Here is a 25,342-nt window from a genome sequence, read left to right as displayed (position 1 = left end):
CAATTAAAAATTATATAAATTGTATGTATTAACGATATTAGCGATCGAATGATAATAAAATTAAGATATAAAACAATATTAATTTGTAAACACTGTATGTAATTATTGGTAATAAATTACAGAAACAAAAAAAAAATAATAATGATAATATATTGAAGGGATCAGCCAGTAGAAAGTATGAAGTGTCTTATAGGACATGATAATTATGCTTTTACATAAAGAGAGAAAAGTTGAAGTATTATGTCAAAAAAATACGACTCCAGCCATAAAGAAAATGTCAAATACACATAATTCATTAACCAAAGTTTATAAATTTTCTAACAAGTTAAATTAAAAGTTCAATTTATACCATAATAAATGTAAGATAAGAGATATAATAGCCAATAAAAAAAATATTTATAATTACTTATGTGTATTGGAATTCATATAATTAATTTTAAATATAATTGAGATTAATAAATGTATTATGAAATATATTTTGATGTAGAATTATCACGACTGAAACTGAACATTGGATATAAAATACAATAAAGTAAAGTAAACGTAAGAATTTTTAAATTAGCGAAAAAGTGCTTCGTTAAACTATAAATTAATACATAATACGATTATATAAAAAAAGTAGATTATAGTAAATCTTAAAAATGTAAAATAATTAAAAAATTGCACACAGTAATTAACGAGTAACTTATTAAAAATATGATTGATGAACATAAAACAATTTTCAAATTTTTAAATATAAATGAAATATATTTTTCGATTCAAATACAATATTCATAAATTCTAGAAAAACGAAATATGCATATACTCGATATTATATTACTTAAACACACACACAAATATTACATAATAAATTTTTAATGTACTAAGTTATTTAGTATTCTATTCGAACTGACACTGATTAAACTGATTGACTAATATAAAACTGGCTAGATATAAAATATTTATTATAAATAAATATTCTTCCCATTTCTCCATCGTCACAGCAGGAGATACAAATCTACATTCTATCACATGAATACTGTACTAAGGCAATTCAAGCAACGTGTCACAAATCTGTGAAATGATAGTACATAACGAAAAAACATTTATTTGTGAGCATAAAAGGATAGAATAGTGAGGGATACTTTCGCATATGAAAAGCAGAAGTATATTTATCGCATTTTAATTCATTAGGGAATAGATATAATTAATACCTTAATAACTTATTGATTATTTTTTTTTTATTATCGTTTGATTGATTATAAAATCGTTTTTATAAAATTTCTACTTAAAGGATCGTAAGATGACAATACAAATGTAATATGAATGAATCTAGACAAATAAGGAATAAAAATATCTCTATAAACATTTTCTGATTCTTAATAAAAAATGTAATGCTTTAAATATCTTTTAACCAGACAAGAAAGTATGAACAAACTTTGCATTACTTTCGTACTAAATGAAATAAAAAACATATTTAATTAAAAATTCATAATAATAAAAAAACAGAATATATTTTAGCTAATAATTGGTATGATTAGGAAAAATACAAAGATTTATATGAAGATAATTTTGTGGAAACGTCTTTAATCAGCATAATAATTATTTAAAAAGCTAAAACGAGATTGAATTTTTTTTTCAACATAACTTATAATACCGAGATTGATCATTGTTTTGACTTAATATTTAAAATTGACTCAGTAATAAACATATGCGATCATTTACATAAAGTTTTATATGTATTATGAATATAAATTTAAAAATAAATTAGAAAAAATTGATAAAGGATTAGAAAACAAGTTTATATCCAGGAATCGTGTGAGAAAAACTAAACAATAAGTCATCATAGATTAACAACGATTAACCTGTTTTGGAAATATAAAAGATAACATGCCTATTTATTAACATTATACGTATACTTGCAGATATAACCGATATACATGCGGTATACCTATAAATTTTCGCAATTCCATTTAATTTCATTCATAATAATAAGCGCAATATTTATTTGTCATATTATAAACTTGATTTGACTAAAGACATTATTTTCATTCAATTTATTTGCAAACATTAATTTTGAGATAATTTTACTCCAATTTCTTGCGGATCCTATTAGAATAAACTCGAGAAAAATATGAAAGCATACAATATATAATATATTATGCTTTGTCGTATCAAGTATGATTTTACTGAAGCAACAAAGGAGTGTGCGTATGCCAAGACAATGCACAAGGCGCCTACGTAACGCCGTCTCGTGTAGTTAAGTAGAGCGTTGCAATTGTCAGGATATACAAACATACTGACAAATACAAAAATTTGTATATATAAAGTTAATTTTTGTTCATGATAATTTAAAACTGTCTTATTGATATGTGCTATAAAAATATTAATATAAGCTATAAAAATACTAATGATCACAGTTAGATTATTTCAGATTAATTATATATACACATTAAATATATATATATATATATATATATATATATATTTAATCATTACGTTTTATTTTAATTTAAGACTTTGGAATTTAATTACAAAATACTTTACAAATTAAGAAACCTTTTAACATTGTATTAGTGAAAAAATGATTAAAAGTATTGGCATTGTGACAAATTTTAACGCGAGTAATACAAAATACTAATATTAACTTGATTATATTATACGTAAACACAGACTATTTTAGCATAAACTCAAATTTATGATCAATGTTTCTATCTAAAAAAAAAATTAATATTTCATTAATATTCAATATATCGTTATATTTCAACGTCAATTAATATAATGAACTAATAAAACACATTGACGTGTAAGACTATACATGAACTATTAATTATGTATTTTATATATTAAAACTGTTATCCCATACTTCAATAATTTGTTACTTTAAAACAAAAACTCTTGCGTTTCGAGATAATAAACGTGATACATTGATTGAAAAATTAGAGTTCATAATTTTTTGAAAGAATAACTATAATGTTCGTTGAAAATTCTCTATACGATACGATATTAATATAATAATAATCTTTCTTATACATAGAGATACATTAATATATAATAATTTTAACATCACAATAGCGAAAAGGCAAATGATTATATACGATTAAAATAATTTAAAATTTAGATTGTAAAACTCTTTAATTTCGAAAATTTATCAATATAATCCAATTAGAAAGGAGAGTTCTTTAATTCCACCTCATATAAAAAAAAAAAAAACATTGAGAAATTAAAATATGTGAAGTCATTATTGCAACTTGACTCGATTCATGAACATATACATGCTAATATGCAAGTAAGCTGTTCCTTCATATACAAGTATTAATAAAAAAAATTTTAATAGTAGTACTTATCTTTCGAGATTATAATTGCATAGCTATATAAAATCTGTAAAAAATAAATTACTTTACAAGTTTTTTAAACTTAAGTAATAATTTACAATATATTTCATCTTAGAATATTTAACAAGAAATAATTGACATGCGTCATCGTGTACATTCCTAGAATGTAATACAGTAAACTGCAATAGAAAGGAGCAACAAAATGATGTTCGCCACCGCCATCAGTCAGCATCAGTCGAATGTCGTAATCATTCCGCGAATAATGCACAGGCACCGAACGGATAAATAAACAAGGCAGAGGAGAAGGGATACAAAAGTGAATGGCAATGTGCGAACAACGAGAGGGAATAAGATAGAAAAAGATAAAGCGACGGCGGCATTGATGATAGAGAGAGAGAGAGAGAGAGAGAGAGTGTGTGTGTGTGTGAGTGAGTGAGTGAGGGAGAGAGAGGGGTAAAGGGAAATACATTTGTGCAACAGATAGTATACAGGATGTCGACGGAAAGTCGGAGATGATAATCTTGCACAAGTATTCATGTACAGGCAGTGTAGCCGGTATGAGCTCATTGGGAATATTAATGGTTTCGCGATCGGAGTTCCGATCTGACTTTGCTGTATGCATGTATCATAATTGGTAATTGTAGCGTGTAAAAATTCGTATTTTCATTTAATTCAAGCTATAGTGACGACTTTTCCTTTTCTTGCGTTGTCTTTGAAATTATAAGCCTTCGTATCTATAATAAGTACGTAATTCATGGTACACAAAGTGGAAGACAATTTGTCGTAATCCAGGATTAGTTAAATTAAAATTTAACAGAGAAAGCTCACGCCTACTTTTTATTATTATGGACAAGGTTTTTTTCTTCTGTTTTGTTTATTACCGAATAAGGCTATTTCGTTATAAAGTAACCTTTAAGGAAAATCATAACCAAACATTTATCTGTTATTTTATCTTTTAATATCTTAATTATATACATTGAATTTCATAACAATACATCACTAACCTAATCATAATATTCAAAGTTCTTAAATATTCAATATGATAAATATCTGTTTTATTTCTTATATTCAAATTCGGCTACAACACTTGAATTTGAAAACTATATCATTTCTCAAGTATCTAACTATATATGATCTACTTTGATAAAATGTTCGAATTTTTATAAATATTATTTATAAACACGATGAATATAATAAATAAAGAAATCAAATAATTAATTGAATATTAATTTTATCGTATTTATTCAGATGATATTAAATGTGTCGGCAAAACTGAAAACAAATAACATTATGATTTCAATATGACTAAACATATAGAAAATTAAAGTTGTACCGATTTATAAAGCTTAGGTTAATCATATATTTCCCGGAGTTGTAATCACAAAATCATAATAATGTAAAGAATATTTATATAAATCGGCATGAAAATATGAAAATACTAATGAAGGAAACATAAAGAACGTATTTTATGGGTAAGCATTTGAATTAAATTAATTTTACACAAAATAGAGATGTATTCCCTCTTTAAAAATAGGATTACGGATTTTTCATTCCATAACAACAAAGAAATAGGACCTTGTTGCCTTACATTTTAAAAATATAAATGCAATAAAAATAAATTTGAAATAAAAATTTGCAATTACATATGGCTTGAATTGTAAAAATATTTATAAAAAAAAAAAAAAAAATTGTTCCGAATTAATAGAGGATGAAAAATACAAAAAAATTACACATAGAAACTGAAGTTTATGTTAATAATTTGCATTATATTTCTTAAATATCTTTAAATTCTATAAAATCATTCAAAAATTATTTACACAATTCATTACATTTAAAAATTCTTAAAAAAAAAGAACTCTTAAAAAAAGTTTAAATCACAAATCATGCATTTAAATAAATTAAATTAAAAATAATTTATTCTAAACATATTCATTCAGAAATAATAGTTAAAGCATAATTTCAAAATAAAGGTAACGAGAATATCCATTGCAGTTTGTAAAATGTTGAAACGTGTATTTTAATCAATAAATTATTTTCACTTTATTTTCTATGACGTGTATGTTTAGGTACATTCTTAAGGTTAACAAGATTAAAATGTTTTAGGTACACAAATAACAAAACCATATATCTATCGATTTTCAAAAAGTCTTCACAATACAATAGGTCACACTGGTTTAATCAATGCTTTTTAAATAAATTTTTATAAGACCTTTTTTCTTAATTCTAAAATAATAATTAATTTAATTCAATTTAATTAAATTTTAAAACCGTAATAATCCAAACGCAGTAATAGGTTTTATAGACAATTATATGAATTGATTATGTTTATAAATTCAGATTCATATTCGAAATAGATTTCATAATAAATTCAAAACATATTCAATTATTAAGCAAAATAAGATAATGATCGATAGTCTATTATCACTTGTTAGAAAATATTACTTAAGTCTTTTGCAACTGAACTGAAATATGCATTATTATTACCTTAGTATTATTCTCTGAACCTTCGATAATGGCAATATCCAAATTAATTGCAAAAAGAATTCTACATTGGATAGATTGCTAACAAACAGCATGATTAATGGCAGAAAATGTAAACATTATTTACGCATATTTTCTAATAAATAAGGATGTCATTTTACAAAAAAAAAAACAAAAAAAAAAACAAAACAAAAAAAAAAAACAAAACTTATTCTACCAATCCATATGGAAATATAATACCTTTCACTTACTCTCACGGAGACGTCCAGATGAAAAAAATTCAGGCATCGGCTTCTTTGCATCTCCAATGCCCATTGTTATGCGTTAAGGTGACAATTATAGCCACAATTTCTATGGCAGTCACATTTTCGAATAACTAATACCGTTTCTGAAAGCTTCGTATTTTGCGGCTTTCTTTTGTACTTTTTACTCCTCAATTTTTACTCTTATTTTTCACGAGGAGAAAAGCTGATCGATTAAACGCAATAGATTGATTTGTATTATCAATAGTAATGTTGAGGAACAACTTTCCATTATAATTAACCAGTTAAAAATGTAATCGACCGTTACTTCTTATTACAATTTTACAATCTAAATGATTGGCAATTTTATTTGTAATGTATTTGCAATTACAAATAAATGGCGTATTCGATTAGCAGAGTTTATAAATTTACCAAAAGCATAAAAATGCCGATCAAATTGATTCCATATTCCAACTACAGAACTTGCTGATTGCGGTGTGACATTATTTAAATAATTAACTGACGGGGTGCTGTTCAATATTCAATATTCAATCAAAAATTAAGAAAATGAGCTCAACATACGTTAAAGTAGAATTAAATACCAAGAAAATATAAAATACTAATTGTTAAGCAGAATTACGAAAGCAATTGTTACAATACAAGAAAATGCTTCGTACTTTAACGCTTACACTTATCTTTTCGTAAGGCTAAACGAAATTTTTAAGATAAAAAATTTATTTCCGTCCTGGCTACATTTACGGACATTGAAATTATAAACAATGTACGTACAATTACAAGGCATGCGAGTAATCTTGCGACCTCTCAAATTTCGACCACGTACTCAATACTTTATTTAATGTTTTAAATCTTAAATATTTAAAACATTTAAGCAACAATATTGTCTTAATAACAAATTCAGAGTTTTATCAATAATACTTTGTTATATTGCAAATTGCGTATGAAAACAGCAAGCTATAAATAGTCGTTTATTTGTCTTCGTTTTACATAATAAAAAACTATCCTATATGTAAATTTACTTTTTCTCCCCTTATTGATTTCTTAATTTTGTCAACATAATATGTATTTATCGAATGCTCGAACGTTTATATTACGGAAAGAGAATTGAAAAACGGAGAATTATGGGGATTAATAGGGGGTTGGGGGGGGGGGGGGGGGAAAGCGGGGGGGGGGGGGGGGGGGGATGGAAATCGCGGGATCGAAGGATCGGGTAAGTGCAGGATCGCAATGAGCTTATTATCAGAAATATCGTAGATAAATTAGGAAAAATAAGTCGTAGGTAATTTAGGCACAGGTAATTATTATATTAACGTACTAATGAAAACTGATTAGCAGATAGTAATGATAATGTCTGACGTGCATTGCAGGGGCACATGTTTATTACCTCATTACAGCGATAGATAATTGGTGCTTCCAAGTAAGATTCGATGCGCAAGTTGTATTGTTGATGATTTGGACGTGCGGGTCGAATTAAAATTAGATACGTCGACGGCTCGCGAGCGCCTCAGCTGATCGGAAGGAAAAGTTGGGAACGGGAGGCGCGAGGCAACAAACGAACCCACATCAAAAGCGCAAATGAAAAGCGAACTCGCTGCAGTTGTATTGGAGTCAATGGAGGGGGAGGCGGACATGTGTGCACACACGCGAGTCCATCGGCCGCCAAGTGTCGAGTCGATGGTGGTGACGGTGGAGGTGGAGGCGACGGCGACGGCGACGGCAACGGCGACGGCGGCAGCGGCGCTGGAGGGGCCGGAGGGAGAGAAGCGTGGGAGGGGCGGACGAAACGCGTAAACAGAGTCAACATGTAAACAGGCCACTGGCGAAACAAACAACGTGGGGGCCGTCGTCGTCGCCACGGGCTGTTCACTTCGGCATAGTCGCGGCGGCAGCTCTGACGTACGCGCGGCATCGCGACGCTTCGCCGCCCTTTTTTCGCTCATTCTCGGTTGGTCGCGAGCTAATTTTTGAATTTCCCGCGATTTTTCGGCTAGCGTGCGCTCTTGGCGATGTGCGCGGGATAAGCGGGGAGAACGAAGCCTGAGAATTAGCCTGCCCCGTCGCTAATAGCCATTGTCGCGAAGTTAGTCAGCCGGCGAAAAGAAACGAGAAGAAGGACGGACGGAAGGTGGTATGTGTTTGTTTGTACGCACGTGCGTAGATGTGATGTAGAAAGTGCGCGCGTGTGATTTGATGCTCTATTTTGCGAATTTCGATATGGTTATTGGCGCTCGAGCGAAAGACTGTAGAAAATGTTATGTTTTCAAGAGGAAAAAAGCCTGGAAAAAAAGAGGAGTAGCGTATAGTTGGCATTGAGTGATTTCGAGGAAGCGATCGAATAACCAGGCATCAGCGAGAATTTTAAGAATATTAGTTAGCCTATACGACATAAGCAATTGTGCTGTAAATCACGTTGAAAGATATTTTCAGAGTAGTGTATGATAATACATTGAAATCACATGGTAATTTCAGTAAAATTTTGTCGATATACGACTTCCCAGATAATTTATCGAAGGAACAAATTTAATTGAGAATGGTTGCCTATCGAGTGGATATACAACGTCAGGCGCTTATTCCCGTCCGAAATTCGATTTCGTTAATAATACATCGAGAATGTAACAGTGATTCATGAAATACTGTCACTTCTCCAAATCGGCATTTATCTACAACAGATCAAGTAATAATAGCACTAAGCCCAATAATAATAAGAATAATAGCACGAAGCAGAAGAGGAAGAGGAGGTGGTGGAGGAGAAGGAGTTGGAAGACGTAGAGGCGGGCGAGGAATTTGATTCAAAAGCCCGTGACCTAAGAGAAACAAAAAGTGCAGCTCAAAAGCGAGGCAACGAGAAAAAGAGAGGGAAGGCTGAATAAAAGGGAGAGAAACCGGTGAGTCTGGCGGATATCGCACTGTCAACAGGTGTAGGCGCAAATGTGGGAGGGTCGGGGGAGGGGGGGGGTTGTGATGGTGTGGACAGAGATAGATAGAGAGAAAGAGAAAGAGAAAGAGAAAGAGAAAGAGAGATACACACACAGGCCGTTGCGAGTTTGCGTCAGCCGTAGCGTAAATGCAAGTAACGCAAATGCCAGCAAACACAGACTCATACACAGACGCGCACACTAGTACGCATGATAATTTTTATCTTGTCACGCGGCATCGATCCCCCAGATGAGATCGATGCATACGCGAGCGTAAGTACGTGCATGTGTGCGCGCACGCGCACCGACCAGTGTTACGCTGCTCTGTACATAGCCGCACTTCGCTCATTGTTTTTATGCTCGTTTCCTTATTGTTCTCCGCGTAAATAATGTATATGAAAAAGTCTCTTGCTGCCTTCACTTTTGGCATGCCTTCTGTCAAGATATCTACTATTCGATATTAAATTAACCTTCTCTTCGTCAACTGTTTGTTTGTTTTTTTTTTTTTTTTTTTACGTTCTTTTGGTTTTTCTGTACTTTTGGCATTAATGCAGTACTTGGTAAAAGTAATTCAATTGAAAATAATAGGATTCATGGAATTGGAATATCTAATTAAATTGCACATATATATTTTTTGCTGGACTTGTGACATGTAATCGGCAATTTAACAAATACGTATTTGCAAAAAATGTTAATGTTACCTTTTTTTTTTTTATTCGTGTTCGTTATTGTCAACAGACGCGAAAAAAACATATTTGAAGTAAATTTCCACAATAACATAACACATTCTGCATAAAATTCAAAGAAATTAAAATCGTTAACTTAATATCAAACAGTCTTTTATTTTTCTCTATACATTCAAGTCGGTGACTAAAGTACAGTAGATTGAATAAGTAATTTCCTGTATACCACAGACATTTTATTCGAAACATTGGTATGTGTTAAGCAGAGTTTCATAATATTGTTTTTAATTTAGCAAAAATAATAGTTAAATTTGATATGAGTTAATAATGATAATAATGATGATAACAATTGGTATCGATCGGTACATTTATTATGTGTTGAAATGAAAAGTGCTGTTTATTTCATTCTAATACAATAAATTATTTGAATTTATGCAGAGGTCGCAAGTCGGTGTTTGTTATCGGTAGTCATTGAATAATTTTTCTCTTAATTATTTACAAAAATTCAAATTATACACAATCTGATTTTATCGATGTTGTTTTCGTAGTGAGATAAGTGCTTTCTCCTTTGTTTTTAAATATTTAAAGTACTCCCATTGTTAATTTGATCGAGTCGCTTGCGCAAGAGATTGCAAGAGGCCTTTTTTAAGCGGCTACAGGAAGTGAATAAATTATCTGTTTGTTCAAATATAGCTGATTTCTGAACTCTTCCGTTTGCTCCAAATTAGTTGCTTTATTGTGAAAAGGCCTGTAATCATAAAGAAATTTGTAATTGATGAAGTTTATAGGCAAACCATTCTGCGGAAAAAACATTAAAGGTAAAATAAAAATAAAAAAAAAAATCACGATTTTGCATAAAATTTTATGGTAATAATCCGACAAAAATCTTAAAATGAAATCATAAGAAATGAGACTTTCATAATGCTTTTATTGATTTGATTTGAAATCAGTATTGTAATGCTGCTAAGATTATAAATCAATTGTTTCTGTTTTACATATTTCTCATATGTAATTTCTTTGAAATATATCCTGAATTCATTATTTGTAGAGCTATTTTAAATTACTCATTCGTATTGGAAAATTATCTCAAATATGACTAAGAGATTGAATACTAAAATACTAAATAATTTATCGTTTTCAGTGTTGAGCACATGTGCTTAGTAGAAAATATAAAGGTGTGAAGAAAAAGGAATTGTCTATATTACCTTAACGTTATTACCTTAACGCTGGTAAATATTCATTTGATATTTTACATAAACAAAAGTAATATTATAAAGTAACGCATTACTCAGAAACTTATAATTCACAAACATAATTCTAGTTATCATTTTTTAAACAGAATTTCATTGAATTTTCCACACTTAAAAATATACTTCAGAATTATAAAAGGTACATGACGTTTAAGATATATATATATATGTATATATATATATATATATATATATATATATCTAACGGGAAAGATAATAAAATACGCGGAAACATAAAAATTGTATAAAAAATAAATAATAATAAACAAAAAAAAAACAAAAAAAAAAACATGAAAACGACTATTATTTTCAAGTAGTTCCGAAAAGTAATTATAAACCAAAACATTCTAATTTACACAATGTTTGTTGGAATGAATAGACATAAGGAATTTATAATGTTTCCTTCTGACTCATACATACATAACACTTGTAACAGAGAAGCATGAGCGTAGTAAAAATTTTCGCGTTTTTATGTACATGTGCAAGCCAAATACGTAAACACGAAAACAAGAAATCCGTAAGACGTGTGAAATTCTAAACTCTTACGTATCACCTTTTGTGATTCTTGTTGCATTTAGCAGCTTTGAACGATATAAGTGAATATTGAATGGCCAGGCTCGAAAGTACGCAATGCATGCCACAAACGAAATATTTAATTCTTATAATTTTCATCTCAAAATTGGTTTCCCATGATAAACCTAGAAAATAACGAGCGCCACATAATCCAGAAACAACTAGTAATTTAATAATTCCCTATATTTCGTAAATTCGCCTATTATCAATATGGAATTTTGTCTTAATTCCCAGTGGGCAATTATCGAACAATCCATAAATACTCATTAGCCAAAAAACTCAACAGTTAAAAAAGTCTCGGATCCACATGGGTGAGTCGTATTGGTTGGTAGCTCAGGGCGAGCACGTGCGAACTCACGTGTATTCGTTCAACGGCATCGCGAGAAATCGATCGGCCTTGGGCGAGTTTAGCATAGGTAGTGGAGGCATTTATGTTGTCTGCGAGAGAGAAAGAGAGAGTGAGAGAATGAGTGTTGGGGTGGGTTGAGCGTGGGTCGTGGGGAGAGGGGGTTGTCGGTCAGGAGGAGGTGGAGGAGGAGGAGAGATAAAGTGAGCGAATGTGAGAGAGTGAGGTATTAATTTTAACTGTCATGGGCCATTGGAACAACCTTTTCTTGCCCGTGACGATCATAATGGCCGACATGAGTTTGGCTCACACTTGACGCGAGGGGCAAATCTTGGATGCATTCAAACGAGCTATGAACGTTATCTTAATTTCTTACTGTTCAACGTTCCTCGGGGATCGTCGGCTCGATGCTTTAACGGAACATTCGCGAACATGTCTGACAATTATCGTAAGGTGCTCCTATCCGTCTCTGTAACAATGTTTATTACAAAAAGAAAAATTTTTATTATGAATTTAGATTGAATTTTTGTTAATAAGCATTATGTACTCTCTCTCTCTCTCTCTCTCTCTCTCTCTCTCTCTCTCTCTCTCTCTCTCTCTATATATATATATATATATATATATATATACGAGGATTCGAATAATAAAATATCATGTTGGTTCATGATAATTCAAGAATAGTTTGTAACATGTAACATGCAACATCACGATTACCATTGTGATGTGCTCGAAACATAACTGATAGATTATCAAGATGAAAAAAGAGCTTTATTTTGCTTTAAAATAAATAATATAATAATGAATAATGTAAATATTAGATATATTTATGTACGAATTTCGTTACGTAAAATAAGGTGCTTTGTCATTGTGAATTTTATGATTAGTTTGACTCAATACGCACATCTTATTTATTATTTTGATTTTTTTCTCATCAAATACACATTTTCTTCGCTAAAAATGTAAAAATTTATTTTAAATGTCTTAATTTTCGGAAAATTTATCCCCCATTCAACATCTATTATTTCAAACATTTAACCGACTGTCAATCTATTTCTTAATCAATAAGATGTAAAAACGATCTATCGGAATAAATGCAATATTTTAGCAATTAATAATATGTGCTCGCGTGTGTATGTATATCATTCGGCCTGACAAGCTTCTTATAAAAATGAAAAGTGTGATTATACTCACGTGTCTTGGACTTATTAACCAGCATTCAAAATGTAAAAAGAAAATCCATCTGGCACATAAATCAATGCACTCGCACGTTCCTGCACTTATTATCGATACATGTATATTAAACTCGTAAATTCGATACCAGCGTTCGATAAGGTGTGTATGCAATTCTCTATTGAAATACAACGGACAGAGTGCAACCTACTTTAAGGTAGTTACCGTGAAAAATTCTTTTTTAAAGAATATCTCTTTATCTAGAATGCGATAAGTATGTGTGCGATATAATTGGTAGCAATTTTCCAATGAATTCTAATGGGAGATTTCAAATAATTGAATATTTTTATCGATAAACACATTTAGGTCTTTAGTGGAACTTATCAAGCTCTTTGTGAATATTATCTAATGAATTAATATGTTAAAAGTAAAGATTGATTTATTAATAAATAAATTGTTCCACGTAATAGATTTAGCGAATACAAAGTTTGCTTTATCATATTCGCGATTTAATAATTATAATCATTATTTATGATATCTCTTATGAAGTACCTTATCACCTCCTGCGTAAGATTTATTTACATTTACATAATCTACATCTAACCATTGTCATTTTATCGTGATATATAATTAATAGCTATTGTAAGCTTAATTGTGCGCAATTAAGACTCGTCGTCGAAACAAAGTCTTTAGGCGAAATTTTGCGCGAATACCAATTATAATACATTGAATTAATTCGATTGGGATAATGGAAATTTACAGATTTTATGACGAGAAAATTCGTAATGTCGTGTAACACCGCACTTGTTGAGTAGATATATTTAATTAAATTAATGTCACTAGGGACGGATTAAAATTTGGATTTCGCTTTTAAAGTGCAAGTGCAGTGCGTCAAGGACCTCGATCCCCTCAGTCATTTTTCGAGTGTCTGTATGCTCGAGTCTATAAGCCGTGGTCGTAGGTTGGATATTTCGTTCGGGTATGCTTGTAGAAATGCACGTATTGGTTGGCTTTTAAGATTATAATTATGCTCCGGACGTCCGATGGAATGGAGCGATTTGGTGTGTCTAGAGTGATTGCGTAAGGAAAAAGAAATTCAAGTTAATCGCATACGGAACCGCATGCGGATAAGTTATCGCTGAACTTTCGAGAGGAAGTAGACCTGACGCCTTTCGATAATGTATTATCAATTATAATTAAGCGGCTGTTTGTATTTTTCATTTTGTTTCGTGCTAAGCATGCTTGTGCTTTTGCCAATTTTCTTGTGAATTACTTTTTCTCTCGTAATCGAAGGCTATTTGTACGCGTGGCAATCGAGCCTTGCCTTAACATTGAATTACGATTACATTTCCAGATAACATATTATTTTATAGTATTTTTAACAATATTACCTAATGAAATTTGAATTAACGCGTTAGTAATCATTTATAGAAGTCGACGAGTAGTAGATAAATGATATGATTTTCAGAAGAAATGATTTTCGGAATTTTATCTTTCGCGTCAAGTATTGTATTTATAAATAAAAATATTTTATGGTGTCATGATTCACACTTCGTGAAAACCAACATATATTATAAGCAAGAAAAGAATTGTAAAATAAATAAGTATGACGTAAAACATGTACGCTCGGTGCGTTAACGCAGAAAATTGCTTATCTTCCGTTTTTTTTTTTTTTTTCATACCCTTATCGCTAGCGTAATTTGCTTGCATGTGTAGGTGAAGGACGATTACGATTTCGCGAAAAAAACAACTTTTAGACGAATTCGCGTTGATTTTTTTTTTTTTTTTTTTTTTGTTTGTTCTTGATTGTTAATATGACTTTTCGATAAATGCAAAACTTGTAATAGTAGATTAAAGAAAATGTTTTTCATCAAGCACTCAACTAATTTGGACATTGCGATTGCGAATTGTAAGGCAATTATTAAGATATTTTGCAGAATTCGTTCACATTCGATAATTTAGAAGAAATAGCATTTTCTTCTTTTTTTTCCTCGAAAAGATATTGCTAAATAGAAGAAAATTTTGCACAATTATTCGGACCTTATTGTATCGACTTTTAGATATTTCTATACGCTTACAAGATAATAAATAATTACCTATTATATAAAAAGATAATATAACAAGATAAATTTTTAAACCAGCCGGGGCATTTGTTGGGGCATGATTTGATTAAACTAGAGCTTCATTTATAATTAATAATTTAACATTTATATAAGCAGAAAATTCAACTTCTTAAATAACATTATTGCTTTTATCAGCTGGCGATTATCAAAATCTATCTCAATAATATATGTACAAAATTCGACACACATTTCTTCCAATAAATATCAAATCAGTATTTTAATCTGAATAATGTTCTTACAAATATGCAATTTCCAAAGTTCTGATTTTCAGCTAGAATATGACGAACCATTTTCGAAATTAGGCAATCACGAAAATATTCTCCCTTCCAGATCAATACCTGTCCTTACCAAATTTGTAAATGTCGTATCCGTTGTTTAAGTCGCCAGATAAGGCCACAGCGAGTGACCTGTTCAGTGTCGCTCGTCGAGTCCACGGACTTTGTCTATATTCATCGGAATCGCGAGGCTTAGACTGGCCAAATAAAAAGAGAGAGAGAGAGAGAGAGAGAGAGAGAGCGCTTAAGGGAAAGCAGAGGCTGAGCAAACAGTCGGCCACATTTTATTTATGGAACTTGCGGCCGATGGCCGGTCAGTAAGGTGAAGTGAAATGTAACAGAGAGGGCGTCTTCTCTCGTCTGGGAATTCTTCCCTTTCGTTATCGGTGCAAGGATTTACCGTTCCATTACCGCTATCATTATTGTCGACAAGCTGTTAACTAATAATTGAATGCTTCGGATGCAGCTTGTATTTCAATTTGCTCGTTGATCATGATAAAAGTTGCAATCTAATTTCAGAATAATTCGCACTTTTTGCTCCAATAGCGCTCGAATAATTATGGCAAGCGATCAGCACGGGAAAGAGGCTTTATTCTAATTTTTTTTTTTTGTTTTTTTTTTTTTTTTTTTTTTTTTTTTTGTTTCCTTCGATAGGCTGAATGGGCGATGATATACAGTCGAGACGATGACGCTCCGCTTGAAAAATAACGACACGTGCCAGAGTAAACAAAGGCGTCGACTAGTCCAAGGTGTCCTCGAGCGCAAACGAGCATTTATTTCTGCGTCCAAGCTCGATTAAGTTGTAACTTATGCAAAAATCTCCAGCTGATTAATTAGGAAAATATTATTATCCAAGGGTTCGCTTAATTTTTCAACTATCCATCGCTTTTATATTAATTACTTGGCACGTTGTTTTTCAAAATGATTTGTGTAAAAAATTTTCCGAGACACTAATATCAGTTTGAAGAATTCATTTTATACGGATATAATCCGATTTGAGTCTGGCATTAATTAATTATAAATACTTTATGTGCTTACACTCTGGTTGTTGTGTCGTAAATTTAATGAAAATAGCTCTTTATACAGCCACTGCATTTACCGAAACATTTATACATTTTTACCGTATATAGGTTGATATTGAATTTATCTTAATGTTAACAATATTAGGTCAAAATTTCATTAGAATTTTATGCAATAATTCAAGTGAATAGTGTCAAATTCAAATTAACTTTGATGCGATCTATGTATGCGAATTTAAAATATGCCTGTCATCAAATAATTTCGATATTTTTTTTCAAATTACATATGGGTGTATCAATTATTATCAGATCTAATATTTTAATTAAGCCTTCTAAATAAATATCTAATTTTTCTAAAATAAATTTCATTAGAGATTTCTTCATTCATGAATTATTACATGTGATTGTTAATGCTATGAATAATCGACGATATTATTAATCAAGCATTACTAGCTCTCACTAGCCACTAAAACGATTATGCTAATAATTATATTCGATACCGATAAGAAATAAATCATCAAAATCTATCTTTCGTACTCCACGCTATTCGAACCTCCTATAATAATTATGTATAAAGCAAATTTTAATGGAATTTTAATAATGCATAAACCAAGAACACAATTATCAGAAAAATTATTAACTTTAAGAGAAAATAGTAAATTAATCATACGCGTTATGTATTTCGATTAATCGATAAAAATGAATGGTTTCGTTTTCTTTCTGTTTAAAGTTCTTTTTTTTTTTTTTTTTTTTTTTAACAGAATATTTGATAAAGAGAATTCATAAAAAATTCGTGTAAATCATAAATTATCAAAAAAATATATGTAATTCTTATTAAGAATTTGTTCTGCTGTAAACATTAATTGTATACCTGATAATGCAATAATAATTATAATAATAAGTTAATCGAAACTTTCGGAATAAAAATTACGAAATCTTAAATAAATTAATGAATAATATTAAATAGATTAGTAAGTTTGAAAAATGGATTAAATAAAAAGAATTTTATAAACGTCATGACGGAATAAAAATTGTTTTAATCACATTTATCCATAAATATTCTATAGTTAGTTAATATATAAAATTATGATTATACGCTATATTTCACAATCAATGCCAAGTATATAATTTTTTTCATTTTTGCAAAATCTTATGTGCGTATACTTTAAAATATATTCGATTATTCGTTCATTTCACTAATCACTTTTAATATGTATGCGCAAGTGCTTACACACGCACGCGCACATACGCACACAAAAATACAGAATACATAGACAGATAATGGTAACAACGGCCATAACAAAACCAACAACAACCACTACAATGATAATAATAAATTTACATGTACGTTAATTTGAAAGTTTTGTGAAAATATTAGGGAATGTTAATTTATAAGATAAAATGGACGACGGTAGTAGTGTGTGTAGAAGTACTTGTTCCGAGGTGATAGAATACGGATGAAATTGTAAATAAATTAAGCAAGAAATATAATATGTAAAATTTCTGCTATTAAGTGCCAGTGTATGAAGCACTGTACATTAGATTACATTGAACCCTCGTGATAAATGTGTCGAAGGCCGGTAAGTCGAATAAATGCTTTCCGATCGCTTGCGCCTTTCCGCGTGTGTGTATCCATATACGTGCGAGTGGTGCGGCATTTGTTATCGAAAGGAACTATTGTTGGCCTTATTGACGATGCCTCTTGTGTTATTTAAATAAGAGCGTCCAATGCATGATGCGCTCGAGCTCTTCGCTTCTTTTTTATTCTATGAATTCATTTTACTTGGTTTTGCAAGGCACGAGAATTATAATGAAATAGGCTTTTTCATGCTTTTATTTGCAATATTTTAGTTTGAGCTGAAAGGAATCGTGTCCTTAATTGTTAATCATAGATGCACGAGGGAATTCGAACATTTATACTTTATTTATAATATACATGAATAAATAACGTACATTTTGTAAGAAAATGTTCTTCCATATTTCTATAATATAGACTACGGAATTTCTTTTTCTATATTTTAAAATTCATTATTAATTAGTCAAATCACTCATAGTAAATGTAGTCTCAAAAAATGTAGAAAATTATCATGCAATTACTATATAAGTTAATTTTAAGTTTCATATTTCTATTATTTCTTATTATTAAACATATAAGTATATCAATTTTGATAAATGTAATTCCTTATGTTTGCATTAATTTAATTTTGGACGATTTTTATCTGCAGTCATAAATATATATTTCAACGAGGATTAATAAATATTAAATTTAATAACTTCATATCGTATACTTATAATACTAAAGTTTTTATATACTTTTTATTTTTATTTTTTATTTACTTTTATAAAAAATATTTTATTGGATTTTTCACTACATTACATATTCAATAGAATTTAAATTATAAAAGTAATTTATAGCAATAAATAAACGAAATATGGTAAAAATATATTTAAGATATTGGCATCGTAAAGAGTATTTCTCTATCGAATTCACTTTATCCACGATTCCATAATTTCGTAGAAAATGGTATAATTTTAGAATAACATCGTATAATCCAATTATACCTGAAAATTAATTACATTATCGTTAATTGTTATTGAATAGTGATACCGTTTATGAAAATAACTCATCTATTTTACTAAATAGATATTTTATTTTATAATAACGGAATTTTTAACAATGACAAAGTAAATCGAGTAATTCAAATTTAGTCAATTTCAAATTCAAAGTTATTATATTACATACCTAGTGATTTACATTATTGCGAAATTATCAATTATTGTGTACGATAGTGCTACTAAATGACAAAATTGTCGTAAGATAGTCAATTCTAATTATAAATTTGTTTAATATAAATATTTTTCTTACTTCTAAATAAATTCTTGTGTTTTCTGTTTTGACTAATATTATAACAGTAATAAATTAAACATCTTATAGCTGTTGTATTTAATAATTTAAAATAAAATAAATATGATGCATTAAGCGTAGAAAATTATTCATGCTAAATTAAATAATTTAATGAGATATAAAATAAAAAGATACGATATCAAGTTATATAGATATAAAAAAAAAAATAATAATAATATTGTATGCTATTGGCAGCTATCCAATCCACTTTCAAATAAAATATACACTGAGGCTAGCAATGTATGAGATTTTAATATCATTGAAAGTATAATTCTTTTTATTTACTTTAAATTGAATTAATTAAAAATTACATAACAGGTTATTTATGCAAAAATTATACAATAAAATAAATTTTGTTGTTGTATAAATTCATTTATGGCAGTAATGAAAAATAGATACTTTGATCTTAGGTATTTAAATGCAAACAATTGACTGTTTAAATAATATTGATGAAATTCATTTGAATGCAAGACAATGTCACGTTGCATTGTGCAAAACTAATATTTGAAGTTGAGTAGTGGACCGTTTAATGTATCTAAAAATTAATATTACATACAATATTCCTTCTTTCTCATGACATCATCTAAATTTATGCATACTCCAAGAGCTCCAGTATGGATGGGTAAAATAACATACCCGCAAACGCCTGAATACAAAATCTTCGTAGAATAAGAATCCGCGGATGTTCTACTCTTTATGTAGGTGAACGCACAGTTTAGCCTTCACGTGACCTTCAAATTGACTAGAGGCGCTCTCGAAAATGAGATATTTGTGCGCTCGACCGTGACCGTGAGGAATTGATCGGTTCAAAACGCTCATAACTACGGCTATTGGGTTTTCACATAGTAATAAACCAATGTTAATGTTTTTTTTACATTGTTTTTTTTTTTTTCATTCTTTTCATTAATTAGAGGCATACAAATGGTTAATTATAACGTTTTTACATCTGCGCTAAAAAATACATGTGAAATGACAAGCGATCGGATATTAATGAGTTCCTGTCTGATTATTTAACTATTTATCGTCAGTGTTCTGAAAAATTTTTTTAATGATATTTGTTTTTCCTTTAATACGAATTTCAATTATAAATCTACAATTAATTGTATAAATAGACTGTGCACTTTACACCTATATATAGAAGAATACAAACTTAAATAATTATATTTTCTGGAATAATCTACACGTGATATTATTCAATGTGTGTAAACAATTTTATAAAACATAGAATTTCAGTATTTAATTCTAAAAACAGCTAAAATAATGTTTCGTAAAATAAACAACAATTAAAATTAATTTGTTAATGTGCGTGCGCATGAGCGCGCGCGTGAGTACTAACTTGATATACTATCAGAATATAATAATTAACTATAGAATACATAAATAACTGACACAGTTTCCAAAATTAATAATTCAGCCACATGATTTCAGTAATGCTTATTAGAATTTATTTGTACATTATAAATCGTGTACATAAATAAAGAAGATTTTTATAACTTGGTACTTTGTGCGATTTTGCATTAAAATAAAAAGTAATTTTTAAATGGCTTAAATAAAAGATTACTACAAGATAATTTTAGAAAGCATATATATTTTGATATTATTCGCTTATTCATCCTGCAAGATCAAAGTACTATCATTAGTTTTTTCATATTCTACATTAATGATATTAATTTAATAATAATTTTTATACTATTTAAAACAACAATATTAGTAATATTATTATAAAGCGCCACTAGTTATTTCAAATTATTCAAAAATATTAAACATATTCATTTACAGAGGTCTATTTATAGAATAAAATAATATTTATCAATGATTATACTTTCTGACGAATTATATAAATAAGACTTTTCTTTTTCGGTGTAAATAATAAATTTACTTAAATTTTAACATGATACCATATAACATAAATCAATACATAAATTTTATATGTTTATAAAAAATCCATAAATTTAAAAAAATTAAGATTCATCTCATAATTTTAATAATCAATATAAATCGCAGATATAATAATTGTATAATATTAAAGAAAATTTTTAACCAATTATCTAAATAGTTTAAGTAATTCTAAATTTTCTTATTAGATACATCATAAATAAAAGTATATAAAGATAAAAAAATCCTTTAAAAATTTAAGGTATTGCAGTTATTAAAAACCGGAATTGGAAAAAATTTGATGTATTCCAACATTTTTTAAAATTTATAGTCATTAAAAAAAAAAAGGCACTTAATACATAAGTGTGTGTTGTTGTTGTTGTTGTTGTTATTGTTGCTGATGATTCTGTAAAGCCTTCCTAATTTAAGAAAGAAATTAATTTAATCAATATCCGTTACATTATTTGTAAACTGTACATTATCTTCTACTCATTTTAATATGATTTCAAATAAATTAGGAAATCCTAAATCAACATATCAACATATCGACAATTATATAAAGTAAATTAGACAAAAAAAATTTTTAAATAATGATAAATGTATTGAATTATAAAAAAAAAACATCGAAAGATAATAGCATTTATCAGCTTTACATAACATTTTTAAAAAAGTGTAAAAATTACATTCATTTAATATGATAGGAAATACAATATAAATATAGGCTTTTACTATTTATATTTAATTAATATTATTATGTATTAGGCTGTGCATATAACTAATATTTAGAATAACAAATTAATCGTCATTAAGGCATGCCTCCTACTCTCAAATGAAACTTCTTAAAAAACTCTGATTATGTTCACTCAGAAAAATTATGTTCGACTCTCTAAACTGACTATGCCTCATTAACATAATATAGCAATAGGTACCAATAAACTTTCGTAGATTATTAAACTGTAAAACTAGCGGAAACGGATCGTTGCTAACTGCGCATGCAGTTTCGAAAGCCCAATTCTCAAGTATCTCGCAGCTAAGGCATCTATCTACTCGTTCGGTATATACGAGCACTTAATTTTCCACTTAAAACACCCGCGCGCCGACATTATAAATATAAGTGTGTATCCTCATTCATTAGTTTAATCAAATCTCATGCCCCGACGCGAGATTTAGCGGCGAATGTAATCCACGCGATTAAGAACTACGTTACTAATAAACAGCTCGTAGGCACGAATACGCAAGAGCCGCATGCACTCTTTGAAGGATCCATTTTTTTTTCCCTTAATTTTTGTTTTACCTGGGCACGATCTTGTGGTTAAGAGGTAACGAATAAAAATTATAGTCCACGCCGCCTTGTAACGTGCGTTATATTTACAATATTTCGACATTTAATTTTTATCAAGTTCTTGGATATTTATAAGTGGGCGGGTATTTAATGTGTTCCTTGATTGACAAATCGGCAACATATATTACTTTATACGAGTTTTGATGGTTTAGCCGGATATGCATAAATAGGATTAACAATGAGAAAAACGATCTTCAAAGGTTATATGGATTGCAATTTTTGTACATCACATTGTCAAGATGGTACTCTGTAGTTTAAATGTTATAGAAAATAGTTATTTCCGTACTAAGTACTAATATTTTCCGAATATTTTTGGCGGTCCATATTTAGAACTTCGTTGTTGTTTCTAATAATTTTAAAGTACAGGTAAACTAATTTCATCGAAATATCAATTTAATTAATAAGTGTAATATTTTAATAACATACGGTTATTGTGTTTGTAATAATTATATTAATCAGCAGAAGCAATTTCATGCGTGTGTGGTTGTGTGCGCGCGCGCGCTCATATAGACAGTTATGCTGTTTACACGATCTGACAAAGTTTAAGTGTAATGTTACAGAACTTGTAATACAAAAATAATTTTAAAATATATTTTTATCTTTAATATTTTACCTTACTCGTCATTATAATAATGATAATGATTTTTATTTACATTTGCAAAGCAAAATATCTACATAAATATATTGTATAAGTATCCTTTAAAAAATTTCGAGATATTTTATCTTAAAAATTTAACGTACATACTTGTTACTTTTCTACTTCCGAGCAAATATTTTTACCGTTATTTATACTAACGTTGATTTAAGATTCTTGGAAATTGATGATGTAAAATAGAAAAGGTTTCAGTTCTTGGTATTACATTTCAAATACTTTTTTGTTTTTTTTTTTTTATTATTATTAATAAAAATTCCTTTAACTCAATGTAATTGAATAAAATATTAATGAAATTTTTATATTTATATATTTTTTAAATGTTTGTTTATAAAAATTTTGAAACAATATATAATGTGTAATTAAATTTAATAAAATTATTAACTTATAAATAATTATCGATTAATTAGTACAAACTAACATAGTATGGTTAATTATTTTATACTACGTTCGTTATTTTTTGAAAGAAAAATCATTATGAAACATCTAAATATCAATTAAATCTAATGATTACAATATTAAACGGCATTGTAGAGAGTTTCTATGATTTCAGATGAAAATCTTTGATATATCACTGTTACGAAAAATTTCATTTTTATATTGTATTTACGTATTTGCACAAGTGATTTCTAATACATCCAATATTAATTAATTATTTACATCATAAATTATAATTCATTTGTATAATTGATTAATATACTATAGTCACTATTTAATTGAATTCTTATAATTTATTCCGTTAAAACTATTCAAAAAACAAAAGATTAATAGTTGAGAAAAATTTTTGTTTTAGTTTATTAAAATACATTTTTACGAAAAATCAAAATGCTGTATGAAAAACTACGGAAGTTGTGAATTTTTATTGTAATTTGTATATTATATATTTTAATGAACACCCAGACTATATATGGTATAATGTATATATTTATATTATACGTATAGAGATAGAGTTGTATATAGCTATAAGTCTCTAAAGAAAATTTGTAATCGAATTCCTAGTCAGCACTACGTAAACAGTTTTAAAAAGAAAACATGCTTAATTACTACTTTTATAGCTCATAAAAAAGTAATAATATTAGTTTTAAACCTTCAAAGCCGTCTATTTTAATACAATACAATCGAATTTTAATGTTTTCCTTCCACATGAGTTCTAAATGCTCCAAGTCGAAAAATTTCTGTATGATTCTATATATATATATATATAAACATCAAATGTCCTGAAAAAAAAAAATAAATAAAAATGAAAAATTATATAATATTTAGAAATTAATTATTATAATATAGCTTTTGAAGTTTAATTTTAAATGTTCATCTTAGTCATATTTTCGTTCTCTTCACTACACTGGGAGCTTTTTTAATTTGATACGAAATTTAATAACTTAAATTTTATAGATTTGATATCAAATGTATAATAAATTCACATTTTATAGATCTTAAAATTCATAGACTAAAATAAGAATAAATCACAACATTTAGACTGCAAATGTATTTTTCTATCTGAGACAATACAATACATATCATAGACTTAAGAAGTCAACACTAGCATAGATATTTCCCATCTTCCAATTACATTAATTTCAAAGCTTTAGAACCTCTTTCCTGGTGCGATAAAACATTAAAGATTATTTTTTGCTAATGCGCGTACGCAATACTGACGTGGCAAGTATTGGAGTGCAACCACTTGAAAGAAAGAGAAAGTAACGCGATGCACACATGCATCTTCAAGTGCTTGTTGCGTGTTAGTATGATGTTCCATCTAGTCTCCCCACTCCAAATTCCTCTATGAGAAACAAAGTAGAGGGCGATAAAGTATGAAATTTTCAAAACAGAATATACTTGATATATTATTTGATACGCTTGATTTTATTATGTTTGTACCTTAAGCTTTTAAGTATATAGACTATTTGTCATCTAATATTCGATGATTATTATCTACAGACTACCGTACTCATTTACATTCTAATTTAAATATGTATTTGTGTTTCAGGTGAGTTGTCCAACTCTGTATTTTGAACAAGTTTTTATTTTCACGTAAGTTTTTGAGAATTTATTTTATTCTAGGCGCACGCGACAGTTGAAAAACACAAGATTATTCGATACACAATTTAATTTATAATTATAAACCACATTTCAATTAGAAACTATATCAATTTCATATA

General features: G+C 28.9%; 1 protein-coding gene and 1 long non-coding RNA gene across 2 annotated transcripts in view; one reads left to right on the top strand and one right to left on the bottom strand.

The window, feature by feature from the left end:
• Positions 1-25,342, top strand: part of FoxP (forkhead box transcription factor P) — a 375,202-nt gene that overhangs the window by 44,579 nt on the left and 305,281 nt on the right. The window lies entirely within an intron of this gene.
• LOC105367788 (uncharacterized) lies at positions 10,034-13,183 on the bottom strand. The gene is made up of 3 exons (XR_913073.1): positions 13,014-13,183; positions 12,199-12,291; positions 10,034-10,401 (listed from the first exon to the last, which is right to left on the bottom strand). It is a non-coding gene; the product is annotated as an uncharacterized LOC105367788 (long non-coding RNA).

Source organism: Ceratosolen solmsi, unplaced genomic scaffold, assembly GCF_000503995.2.
Source record: "Ceratosolen solmsi marchali unplaced genomic scaffold, CerSol_1.0 scaffold6, whole genome shotgun sequence".
NCBI lineage: Eukaryota > Metazoa > Arthropoda > Insecta > Hymenoptera > Agaonidae > Ceratosolen > Ceratosolen solmsi.
This window is presented reverse-complemented; position numbering and strand designations above follow the sequence as displayed.